The sequence below is a fragment of the Manacus candei genome, unplaced genomic scaffold, assembly GCF_025592945.1.
Source record: "Manacus candei isolate 608988 ecotype Guabito, Panama unplaced genomic scaffold, ASM2559294v1 h1tg000041l, whole genome shotgun sequence".
Lineage (NCBI taxonomy): Eukaryota > Metazoa > Chordata > Aves > Passeriformes > Pipridae > Manacus > Manacus candei.
In genome coordinates this window covers 3,369,578-3,383,256 of record NW_026138089.1, presented here as the reverse complement: position 1 = coordinate 3,383,256, position 13,679 = coordinate 3,369,578, and the positions used below count along the sequence as shown (strand labels likewise).

Genomic DNA, 13,679 nt, shown 5'->3' with positions numbered 1-13,679 from the left:
TTGAGCCATTTCAACTCAGGATTTTGCATGTGCCTGATGATATCATAGAAGGGCTAAGCAGTAAAATTTTCCACTACACTAGACATCTTCTAGAGAAGCCTATGGCCATGACCTGAGAAGATACAGCCTACAGCTCCACTTGCCTTGTTCTGTCATGATTTACAGTCACTTCTCCATCCTCTTATGAACAGGCAGAAATATCAGCCCCCAAATCATAGCAAAGATTTGATCCTGCCCCTCTGACCCTTCCAGACCTCACCTCCCTGGCTGTAGGGCTTCTTTGAAGCCACACTGGTACAACTTCTATAAGCAGCTCCAGCCTCTTAAACTATCCCCTGGGGAGTTTTCCTCACCTTGAAAAGTCAATAATGTCCTTATTTCAGTTGAGCATTCATCAACTTTCTGTAAGCAAGCCATTGAGTGGGCAGGGAAGAGCACAAGAAAGGACGTGTATTGAGAAGACACTATGTTTGGCACTGTAGGAAGACTGGCACATCCTAATGTTCAGGAATAGTAATTGGACCTCTAGCACTTTCACTAGGTACTTGATCAACCTTTAACAAAGACTTAGCATACTGATGTTCTTGAAAAGTAGCCACCAGTCCAGATACACAGCTTGTGAGGGTCAGGAAATTTGATTAAAAATAGAAAGAGTTGAAAAGCAGGTTACTATTTCTGACTTTTGCTATAGAAAAGCAAAATCTCAGATAAAAAATAAATAAATAAATAAGAACATATTTGCATCAAAAACACTGTCAAACATGAATAGTAACCGTCATTTGATTGATTAACATTGCCCCTGATGTAGGCCAAGCTCTGTGGTCCAGCTGTATGGCCCATCATGCCTGAAGATATCATTCCCCCTCACTCATGAAAATCATTGCTTCTGGGAAACCTGGCTTACGGGGCAGAATGGGGGCATGGGGAGAACAAATGACAGCTTTCCTAAGGATTTGGCATAGCACTTCCAAAACCAAAGGCACAGGTTTTGGCTGTACCAACTCTGTTTTCAATGAAAAGCACCTGTTTCTGCCAAAATGCTATTGAAGTTCGAGTGATTGTTTCATTACATCTTAATTGATTGAAAATGTTACCTTCTTAAAATTTGTGAATTACCCTCCTTGAACCATTGGAGGTAATGATGGACTAATCTTTCTTGTTACATTAAAAAGGAGAAAATGTGGTGCTATAGTACTTGACTGATTTTGCTAGACTTTCAAATCTAATAATAGCATTCTTCATAATTGATTTGGTCTTCCTCAATTCCACCAAATTAGCTTTCTGCTTTAATTAAATCACAACATATTTTATGCCAGGAGAGAATTGGTCATTTTTAACTGCTGGTATAATTACAAAATATTACCACAATGCACAAGAGCATCCTGAGGTCTATAGTTATAAATAAGCTTAAGAGTTAATTTTATGCTTCTGTTTTGCCTCCAATATTTACAGCATACTTTCATTGCTGATATGTTTTATGCTGCTATGCTTTATAGTGTTTTGAAGACAGTCCTGTAATTCTCAACATGCAATAATAGGAATTAAATATTTATGGTGGTGTATAACTTCAGTTCTCTCTGCAGTCTTCAGAGTTCCCCTTAGAAGTCAGCATTTGTCAGCTTGGAGCCTGCGCTGGCACCAGTGATGATTGTACTGGCACTGCCTCGTGTTACAGCAAAGACTGTCTCTAGCCCCAGCTCATCCATAATTTCAATACATTTCATCCCATCATCTTCACAGAAAAAAGTTATCAAAGTCAAAAATGTTGCCCTACTTTTCAAGCCTGAGGAAGACACAGTCTGAGAGCTGAAATTTTGCTTTGATTTCCATTCATCTCATGCATGCCTTGGAGCGGGAAGTTTGACTCCATATGGGACATTCGTGACTCATGCCTCTGATCAGGCCAAGACTTCAGACTTCTCTTCACCTGACAATAGTTCACATAAAACAAACAAGGAAGAGACATACAAGCACTCTCCATGGCATTTGAGTCTTGCCTAGAGGCTGCAGTGAGGGTCCAACCACTCTTCTTCCATCTGGAGCCAAAACAGGACAGGAGCAGGAGAGTATCCAACCTCTCAGCAGAGCCAAACCTGCAGCTGACACATACAACAGTTGAGACAAGCCTTTGCCTACTGCTTTCCTGGGTCCTACTCCCTCCTGGGCCTGGGTCTCATCCTTAAAACCAGTTCTGGTGCATTCATGAACTTTAAGATTTGTTTCTAGGTGGTGGACAGAAAAACCACTGAGGAATTTAGATGACAGGAGGCAAGAGAATGGAGTTGGCAACTTCAGGGAGAGACATAATCTGACTGTGGATCTCTTCAGGTCCAGCCCCCAGCTACCACAGGTACAATGGAGGAGCACTGCTCCCTTGCATTCAGCACAAGCTGTGAAGCTCCCCAGCAAGCTACAGTGGACTCCAGGTGTATAGTAAAGAAAATGCATAAAGGATCCACAATGGATCGTGTGCACTGAGAAGCAGTTAGAGGGATCAAAATTATCACCAGTGTGAATGGCACTGGCATTGGGCCTCTCTGGACTTGCCCTGTTAGTGGCAGGCCATCCCACGCATTTATTCTAGAAATTTTAGAATTAAGTAAGAAGCAAAAATGAAGTAATGTCCATTTAAATGTCTAGACTTTTTATGTCTTTCTCTGTTCCTTTATCTGACCATCTGTGCTGCTTTAAAAACAGGAACTCAAGTTGCTGTTATCTCCACTGTACATGATGAAATGGACCTCAGTAAATCTGTAGGTCCCTCCCTACAACTTTTGTTCTCTGCAATGTAAATGACATTACTTCATGAAGTTATTTTAATGATAATATGGTACTCTTACTTTAGGCTTAATTTCCTTTCAACAGAGCCTCAGAAGAGGGTTTGAACACTTTACAGTGTTCAAAAGCACCTCTTTTTCCTAATTGCCTGAACTTTTTTAATATGAATTCTCCTAAGACAGAGCATAACATGAATTATCTGTACCTGTGTTCATACCTGTTAGGGGACTGGTAAATCATTTACATCAGTACATGTTGCTATTTTCAACCTTGAATGTAACCACCTAAAGAAAAAAAGGCCTAGAAAGTAAAAAATTCTTTTACTGTATGTACTCTTTTATATTGTTTCTAAATATAATTTCAATTTTTATATGGCAGAAGCTAGGAAGGTACAGCAATGATTTGTTCTGAAATGAAAAAAGCTTAAAACATTATGAACAAGATTTATGCCTTCAAAGGCCTATTCACTCAACTTGTCCTGTATCTCAGTGTGAGCAGAGTTACACACCTTCCCATTTGAACATCATCTCTGAGTGCCTTTTCTGAAAGAAATTTAGCCTGTCACTTGGACATTCATTAAATAGAAGTGAGGAAGTCCTGTTTAAAATGATGTGCATAGACATAAAAAGTTGCCCCTTGTGCATAATTGCATATGACATTTTAAATTTTTTATATGCGTGTGATTATATTTATATATGTCTGTGTAAAAATACATTATTAATGACTCACAGCTATAATACTATTATTATAGAATAATGGTATTCTGATAGTCAATGTCTCTAAGAAATCTTCCAAGAGATGTTGTCATTGCAACAACCTTGTTCCAAAGTTGTTGGAATTGGACAAGCGGAGTGGACAATTGCTATGGACCACTCACTCTTCATGTGGAGATTTATTGACAATACAGCCCATAGTAGGTTTTCATGACAAATCTCTACCTATGGCTGCACCAGCTCTTTACACAAAAATATAGGTGAAGCCTTCAAACCATGTGAAGACTCACAGCACTAAAGCATCTGATCTGAAAAAAATTTATGGAAATATTAAATATTTTAATGAATTATAGATGTGTGGTAACTGAACTGGTCCAGTAAGTGCTTGATATAGTCATGTATACACGGCAAAGTTGTACTACATCTATCTGGAGATCGCTGTCAGCCTAAAATTAACTTGAGTTTAAATAAACATTGCAAAATGAAAATAACTCATTAAAGGAAAAAAGGGGGAAAAAAGTAGTAACTTCTTAGCTTTCAGTTTCTACCACTATGACCACAAACAAGTAGCAGAATCCAATCACTGATTTTACATTTGAAGTCACTTAGATGTCACCCACAACATGCTGATGTAATAGCTGAAGACAAAAGAAGGTAAAGAATAATTAAGCAACTCACAATACATTACTGCTATAAATAGACACAACATATAAGAAAAATCACATTAGTAAGAAGAACACATGGAGGAGACCTAGTGATTTTCTTGAAAAATTGTCCAAATTTCTCCTTGTAAGTCCTGCTTGGGAACATATTGTGTTTGAAGGCCAATTGTTCTCATATATTGATAATGTGGAAACATTGATTTTCTTCACTAAGCCAGAGTTATAATCCATAAGACTGGCAATAAAACAATTCATGGTACTTTGTCCAATTATCAACTGATTACCATCCACTCCAAGCAAAGCTGCAGTAAGCAAAAAATTGAGTGACTCATTCAAATATGGACCAAACTGCTTTTCTATCAAAAATTAAAATATCCATCTTTGGCAACACACTGGAAAATTTAACTAAGAAACATATTTGTCCATGAGATCTACTCAGCATATGACTGATTTCATGTATTATTATTTACTTGAAGTAAATCAATTTAAGCACTGCCAATAATCAAGTCTTTACCTATTGAGCTCTATTTGGCTTGTACTCAAAAACTCCTAACTTGGTTTGAGAGTCAAAAATCTTTTTAAAAACTTGTGCAAGTCTGCCTAGTACTTCCTAAAGAAAGGAAAACTTAGCTATAATCCTTTAGCATTATTAACATGAAGGAACTATTAGTTTTTAAAACTGGCACTCATTTATTTATATGGGTGATTCCACAACAATTGTCATAGTTTCAGTAATAATCAACTGGGCATGAAACAGGGAGAGAAGGCCCACTGCATGCTGGAATAGATGCAATAAGGATTTGCACCTGCAATGACACAGCTGAGCTGAGTCAGGTCAGTGCCAGTGCAGACCACACACTTCACAGGGACAGTGACAGTGACCAGACCGACCACTCATCTGCAGTGTGACTTGTGACATTTGACCTCTGACCTCTCTACCTCACAGCTCCAATTGCTCCTCCAACCAGGCCAAGATCAACATTTCTTACATAGCTGGAGGTGACCTTCCCTCCCACGGGCAGGAAAAGTCTCTGGGATCACCTGCAACACATGAGAGGCTCAAGCCTTCCTCTCGTCTTAGAGTCACAGAATCATTTAGGTTGGAAAAGCCCTCTAAGATCATCAAGTTCAACAGTTAGGGCTCTTTCCGCAGCAAGTCCAGAGAAACTTTTAGCTTGAGGGTACCAAACCTGCTCACAGATTTCAGTAGACTTGCAGTGAGGCATACTCCAAGCCACAAATCCCAAGCATTTGGGAGAGTGTTCTGGGAAGTATCACTGTGTGCTTTCTGTGACTTTCCTCTCTCACTTGAGTATCTGCAGCTGGACAAAAGGAAGGATAACTGCTTAAGTGGACCTTAATGGTATTTCTTTGCTTATGTTGGATAGGATTACTGGCCAAAATTTGATATCCAGAATTCAGAGGGAGAATGAGGCAACATCAGTTTCCCTTGATCCCTTTTTTCCTTCTCTTTTTGATATTCCAAGGAGTGCAAATAACTCCCTGTTTTCAAGAAATCAATGAAAGCTGTCATGTCCCTGCAAGTAAATGAATGACATTTAGACTTTCCACTGTACAAGTTTGAATATCTGATTGATTTTATGCTGGAGAATTTAGTTTAGGCAAACTACTGCTAAAGTCTCATGCATCAAAACTAGACAGACTTTCACTTGCGATCTCCTGAAAAACAGACTGAAACTGTCTAAACTCGTCAAGTACACCTGGATTGCTTGACCTTATAGCAGAGCTACTTATATCACCCAGGGAAATGCAGCATAAAGTGAGGCTACACTTCCACCTGTGTGGCCTCCTCTTTGCCATACCCTTCTAAATGAATGATACAGTGAATGATAAAAATGATACAATGAATGATAAAAACCAGGTCCAAGATATTCTCAGAACAAGTGTGTTAGTAGCAGAGCAGTAGTTAACAAAGTTTACGAACTGTGCCATCAAAAAAAACAGCACAGAGGCTCTTCACCTAGCAAACTTCCCTGGGGAAATAAGGTGGGCAGTGGCTGAAGAATTTGTTCAGACCTCAAGCACATTTGAGCAAAACTGACCCCAGCCATGTCAGTGACTCCAGAAGGCCACGGAGAACTACAGCTTCCATCCCAGTACCAAACTGTAGGTCTCAGCTGACTAGTTTACAGTTAAATCTCACCATCTGATTTAATTCTGAGTTTTCAGATTAATTTTATTTTTTCACCAGTGTTCTGTCATTTGACTGGGTCTTCTCACCCTACTTATTAAGGAGAGTTGGACTTGAGTTTTAAATTATGACAGGACCCTTCCTTGAGACTATGTGCTGATAAACAATGTTCTGCAACTTCTGTAATCATTTTTTCTTTCAGATACTAACCAAAGCATTAACAATTTTATCTGAAGAGTACAAATACATTTGAGTTGACCAACAAAGACAAAAAAGCATTTTATTAACTTAAATACTCTACAAAGTCATCAACAGAATAAGAGCGGGTTGACTGAAAAACACATCAGTCAATAAAGCAACAATCATCATTTCAGATCACTCAGGGAAAAATACAGTTATCTGTGGCTCCTTTTAAGAGTGGAAATCAATTTAGCCAAGTTTCTGAGAGGAATAAATGGCTTTTTTCCAGAGCCACCATAGCAAAATTATTATTACTTTCAGACTTCTAGCATGATGGCAAAACCCAGAATCTCACATGGCATGTGAGTGCAGAGTCCCATCAAACAGAGATCAAGGAGATAATATTGCATATGGCCAAAGCCAGCCCCTTTCAGAGCTGGATGTATTCACACCTACTCCAATTTGGGTGAAAAAAAGAAAACAGTGCAGGATGAATGTGCCAGCTCAAATCCATGCTAAGGTGTGCTGCTGCATTTCAAGCGAATTGCAAGTGGCAGGTCAGTTTTTCAAAACAAGAAGGAAGCCACGAACATTACATCTCAGGAAAGCACAGGTTATGATCACCAGATCAATACATGATAAATAACAGCGTACCCCACACAGGCTGTGTATCTTAAATCAGTGCTGCCAACTATGCCTGCTGAAGCAGAGCTAAAAATGACACTGAAATTTTTCATGCGGCTTGTACTTCAGAATGAATCCATTCAGCCTGAGGAGACATAAAGCAGGAGGGGATCCTCTCAGAGAATCCTCTCTGTTCTAGCAGCAGCATTCCTGCTTCACCAGGGAGGAGGACACTTTTAATGCATCTAACCAGCACTGTCACTCAGGTGTCCCTTCCCACGGAGCTCAGTCCTAATTTGACAAGTATGCAGAGCATAACACATGGAGAAGCGAATCACGACAGCTTTATACCCTGTGCCCTCTTCATCTCCCCAGACATCTCCACTTCTGCTTTCAGTGACTAGTTTCCAAACTTTTCTGACAAATGAGTCACTACCCATCCACCCATGTTTCTTCTGGCAGCAAAAAAAAAGCCTTGTGCAATATCCATCACACTGAGGGACAGCAACACAACAGTGAAAATGGCTGTTGCCAGCACATCGCTGCTCACAGAGAGCATGGGACCAGCGTACAGATCCACACACCAGGCTCCCCCAGGTCATAGTGTCTGCAGACCACCACCCAGAAACCCCCACCTCAAACAGAGGGACAGGGCTGGCTCCCCAGGACCTCCACGTCAGGTTTTTCCACACTGAGGAAACTCAGCCATTGCAACTGAGTGGGCAGATGGAGCCAGATCTGCAGGAGAGCTGATCTCGGAACCACAGTCCCCATTTCTGCACACAAAATACTCTCACAAAGTGGCTGAGGGCTCCAGTTAACATAATACCACTACTAACAACTACTAACAACTATCTCATGCAATGAAAAAGGCATTTTAGTTTAGGAAGGATCCATCTCCTAAACACCACCTTTCTTTTGAACTTCAGAGTTTATCCAGGTAGCATCTCATTCCATGCCTACCTCCTGCCTGATTCCATTTTTCCTACCTGCATTCCCTCTCCCATTTGTTTTCTCTATTATTAATGTGCTCCTGGTTAGATTCATTATAAAATTAAGTTTTCATGTCAGTTCTTTAATAAGTATCTTGATCTAAATTTATTCTCTTAAAAAGAAGGAAGTGGCATTGAGCAGGTCCCTTCCAACCCAGGTCATTTCACGATTCTATGACTTCTGCAATTTCTTGTGCAGAGTATAATCTGAACTCTGCTGCAGCTCCTTGTCATATCATGCTTATAGTGACCCTATCAGCTATTTAAAGATTTTACCCTCTTTGAAAAGGTTAGTCCTTTTTTTTGCTCTGTTTTCTCAGAAACAAAGTTCTGATTTTTTTAGTGGCACCTGATTATTATGGAGGGCATCTCTTCCAAATAGACACTGTGGAAGCAGTAGCAATAATTTCTGACCTATTATGGGCAAATCAGCAGTATTAAGTGATCTTCAAAGTACTTCTGTGGATGGTACAAAATGTATATAAGCTGCTACAGCCAGTTATTGACAAAATTATCTACCTTCTGGTGCCATTACACAGAACAGCCTAATGTGCATAATTACAGTAATTATGCAGAGCACAAACAAAAACAAAATTATATGCTGCTTCATACTGGCACTCTTTCAGAAAGAAATTCATTTTCACATTTACAGTATTGCAAATATGGACATTATTAAAGCAGAATTTGAATATGGTGCTCACAATTATGAGTACCAACTCCACATTAAATTGGTGTTTTCCACCTCTGTGGAAAGCTGCTGTGATGTCTTTTTGATGGTAAACTAAACTACCTAAAGTCTAAAAACCTGTAAGATTATGTCTGCTTTTCTTTAACAGTATCCCTGAAAGTTAAATATTACAGAATCTGTAACCACCTGCTGCCTTCAAGCTAACAGACCCTGTTTTACATAGTGCAAGGAACAGGTAGCAATTGCCAGACAAGAATTCTTGACTTTGGGACCAAATGGATCTAAAATTGCATCTTCAGGTAATTCTAAAAAGAGATATCCTTTTTGGATTGGAATTTAAAATACACTTGTTAATTCCCCCCACAAGAGGAGAGAGCAAATATTTTAAGTATTACTGTTTCATTTCAATTTGATTATTTTTAAGCAAAATGAAACCTTGGAGCACAAGATCTGAGACTTTCTACACTGCAGTAACCTTCATGAGCTCATCTCTTTCCAGAACACACATCCCTCTACATTCTATGATAAAATTCAAGCTATTGTTATTTTATGCATGTGGTTGTATGAAAGAAGAACCCTTGTTGGGACACATGACTGCTTTGACTTTGGGGCTGACACATTGGCTAGTGGCTGGGAGGTATCCTGGACCTTTTCCTCCTAGAGCAGCTGGGCAAGGCTCTGGGGTAAGGACAAGAGGGAGATGAGGTTTGCTGGCAAGAATTTTAGGTCAGGGTGTTGAGAGTATCTGGAAAGAACTCATCGGGAACAAGAAATAAGACACTGCTGTGACTTCAAGAGTATCCAGAACCCACCTAGACAAGCAGTGACTCCAGTGCTGGGGTGTGACTGCAGGCAGTGAGTGGTTGCTGGCACAGATCACTTGGAAACTCGATAGCTGGAAGAAGAAGAAAAACGGATGGCCCAGTTTAAAGCCTCCAAGGAAAGAAGGTTGATTCCAGCAGCAGTTTTGGAAGTCTTTTTCACCAACTATTTAGGCACCAGATCTTTCACAAGTGGTTTCATCTATCCAGGCTTTTGACACTTGGGAGTGGGAAGGCAGAGAAAGAAGGATCACTGCAAGCAAGACACTGAGGAAAGCAAACCTCTAAATAATTTATTAAAGGGTTAAATTAGTAGAACAGTTTTTCACACCAACACATTATGATGTCCTCCCCTAGCTCGGAGTGGATACCTTGGCAGACATTAAAACCAAGACCACCAGGAAATGCAGAGCAATGGAGAGTCAGCAAAGGTTGCTCATGTGAGAGGAAACCTATGAAGCCCTGCTGTGGGTCACCAGGGACAGGGATATTCAGACTTGCCCAGGCTGATCAAGCATGGGAGAGGAGATCTTGACACCAACAGCCAGACTCCTTCAGCCACTGACCTGTCCTGAAGATCCCCAAGACTGAAGAACCACATGAGCTGAAAAGCACTGTTTCTTTCCAGATGTTCCTTTAGTCAGCTCTGGTTCTCATTTTACAAGTGAAAGCTAGAATGCTAGCACTTCTTAAAGAAAAAAGGCTCTTGGTGTCTGCATCCATGTCTATTTATCTTTTGTTTGTGTCTCTTTCCTAACCTTTTGTGAGCCCATTGGACAATTTTGATCTAATAAGACAAGCAAGAAGTCTTAAAGTCATTAAGTTCCTACACATTTCCTGAAAATAGGATGTGGGTGGAAGAGAAAGACCTCATTAATGCTGCCTGTGAGGGAAAAGCTGATGAACAAACTCCCACCTCTTTAGAAACCAGATTGCACACAAGAGAGAGAAAGCAAGTGATTATGAACATCCTGAGTGTGGGGAAAGCTTGACTGAGAACTCACATCTTAGAGGTCTGCAGAGGATCCAGACAGAAAGCTCAAAAACACAGAAACACAAACTTTCCTTCTTCGTATGTTTTTATATTCAGCCTCACCACCTGGGGTAATCCAATCTATTTTAGTTTCAGTACCTGAAATGAGAAGGGGACCAGATGTGTTTGTGCTTGGGGTCTAAGTGTGCACATCTGTGAGCCCACATAAGCTTCATGCAGGAAGGAAACACTCCTCAAATAACACATGAAGTTAGCATGTATTTTTAACTGCCCTGGGACTGGGGAATTGCCATCTATAATTGCTGATAACTGATGACCATTGAAAAAATTGGTGGAGTTCTGGCTGTCAAGTGGACCACATAATACAGGCAGGGTAACAGCTGACAGCAAAGGGAAGGAAGTGCTTGTTTACCACAAAACAACTTAAAACTAGGATGAAAGCTTTATAAGCAGAGTTGTGGTTGTGGTTCACATATTAGATAAATATTCTGCTTCTGTGTGGAGATGTATCCAGCTGAATAGATTGGTTTTGACTCCCTGATAAAAGTGTCTATTTAATCAAATTTAGAATCAAATAGCAGCCAACTTCTTCAGTGTTAATAGGGGGGTTTGGGTTTTTATAGATGATTGATGGTATGTTTTTTATATATGTTAACATGTTGCATTCTGTGTAATCTCTGACAGGATCTCCCCCAGATGCAAGGACTCAGTCCTTCACTTTTCCTGGAAGAAAATATCCTACAATTTCCCTAAAGTTCAAGCCTCAGTTCTCACTCCTACAGAACTCTGACTATATAATAGTCTTCAGATTGTCACTAAGGAGCTATGGCAACTGCTTGAAGTCAATGACCCAAAGCAGATTTTCAAACATCTACATTTTTTATCTTACATTCTTTTAATCTTAATAATCCCAGAAACAACATATAAAAAGATCAAATATTTTAAATAAGGCAGAGGATATTTTAATTTCTTTAATCACGAGATTTTCCAAAATGTGGAAATTCAAAAGAAAAATTTCCACTGCAAATACTTGAAAAATAAATTGCATTGCATAGAACAATCTCAACTTCTGTCTTAGAGTCACAGTGTTCAATTTCCATATCTGATTTATTTTATGGGAGTGTTTTGTCCATTTTGCTTTATTCCATTATGTTGTTAGAAAGAATTACCTTTATGCTTGGATAAAACCACCTCCCTAATAGGTTTGTTTATCCTTTTGGCCACAGTGCTGGTGCTCCAGAGCACAGCACCAAAACTGCGGAGTCAGCACATCCAAGCCAGTCAGGAATGAAGATTGCTCTGAGGGGAACTCACTTATGGCCAAAGGCCAATTTTTACAGTTTGCAGGGGTGACATGTTGATAAATTTGGAACCACAGCCAATCCCCAGGAGGAAAGTTGTCTGAAAGCTGCATGGGACATTGGTTTTTCAGAAGGACGAAAAGCAAAGGATCTCAAGGACCCCAGTTTGATTCATAAGAGAGAAACCCTTTCCGGAGCCTTCTTCAGTCATCCCTACAGGAGACCTGGGCCCTGTTCTCTGCACCAGTTCCCATGAGAAGGTCTTAGCCATTGAGTAAAAATGTATTCTGGATTCACAAAATCGTAGATTGGTTGAGATGGGAAGGCAGATCATCCAGTCCTGCCCTGTGCTCAGAGCAGGGTCAACAACCTCAGCAACAACTCAGAGACAGTTGCTCAGGGCTGTGTCCAGTCATGTTTTGAATATGTCCAAGGATGGAGGCTCCACAGCCAAACTGAGAAACTTTTGTTAGTTTTGGATCACCCTCACAGTATAGAAAAAAAAATCAGTCTTATGTTTAAATAGAATTTCCTGTATTTCAGTTTGTGCATCTCATCCTATCACTGGGCATCAATTCTAAAAGTCTGGCTCCATCTTTTTTACGTCCCTCATTAGGTATTTAAACACACTGATGAGGTCCACCATGAGCCTTCTCTCCTCCAGGCTGAGCACACGCAGTTCTCTTAGCCTGTCAGTCTCATATGTCAGTCGCTCCAGCCCCTTAATCACCTTCATGGCCCTTCACTGGACTCTCTCCAGTATGCCCATGTCTCTCTTGCTCTAGGGAGCCCAGAGCTGGACACAGCACTCCAGGTGTGTCCCCGCATTGCTGAGTAGAGGGGAAGGATCACCTTCCTCTTCCTGCTGGCAATACTTTGCCTAATGATGCCCAGGGCAACATTCACCTTCTTTGCCTCAAGGACTCATTGCTGGCTCGTGTTCAACTTGGTGTCCACTGTGATCCCCCGGTCCTTTACTGCAAAACTGCTTTTCAGTCAGTATGTACTGGTGTCTGTGGTTATTCTTCCCCATGAGGTTCCTGTCAGCTCATGTCTCCAACCCATTGAGGTCCCTCTGAACGGCAGCACAACAATCCAGTGCATCAACTATCACTCCCAATTTTGTACAGACTGCAAACTGGCTACACTTGGACACAGGTGACCACTTCTTGAAGCAGTTCCAATTTTATCAGTCAATCACCTGAAAGCACTGAAAAATAGCTCTTTGGTAAAATATTGGTATCTACCTACCTTTTAGGAGAAAGACATGAATTTTGCCTAGGGGCACTTTTTTCTATGAAGTTCAACAGTAAAAGAAGAGATGCTACTATACAACCTGTACCAACAAACTTAATAAAAGCTACCATCCCTATCTAAAACATCACATCTCTTAATAGACCAGAATGGTCATTACTAGTACTACTGCTATTGCTACTATAAAATTTCAATTTTCTTATTTAGGTTTTAAAAGTGGGTTTTAAAAGTAGGTTTTATAGTTTCTTTACCAGTAGCTAAACCCCCCTGCCTCTTACCTCCGCCTACTGGAATAGATTGCCTCGCATGTTCTGTAAAACTATTACTGATCACACTTATTGCCTGAAGATTTAAGCCTTCATTTGAGAGATCCATATAGAGAGTAAGGAGCTGCTTTTAGAGAGGCACATTTCTGAGCTGTCTACTTCTTCCATTAATCAAGGCACCAAAGGAAAAATCTCCACCAATAGAGCTACACCAGTTCTCAGCAGGCAACAATCTCCCTTTAACGTCTGTAAAG

General features: G+C 40.3%; 1 long non-coding RNA gene across 1 annotated transcript in view; it reads right to left on the bottom strand.

Moving 5' to 3' along the window:
* LOC127474319 (uncharacterized) overlaps positions 1-13,679 on the bottom strand; it is a 42,943-nt gene that overhangs the window by 28,313 nt on the left and 951 nt on the right. The window lies entirely within an intron of this gene.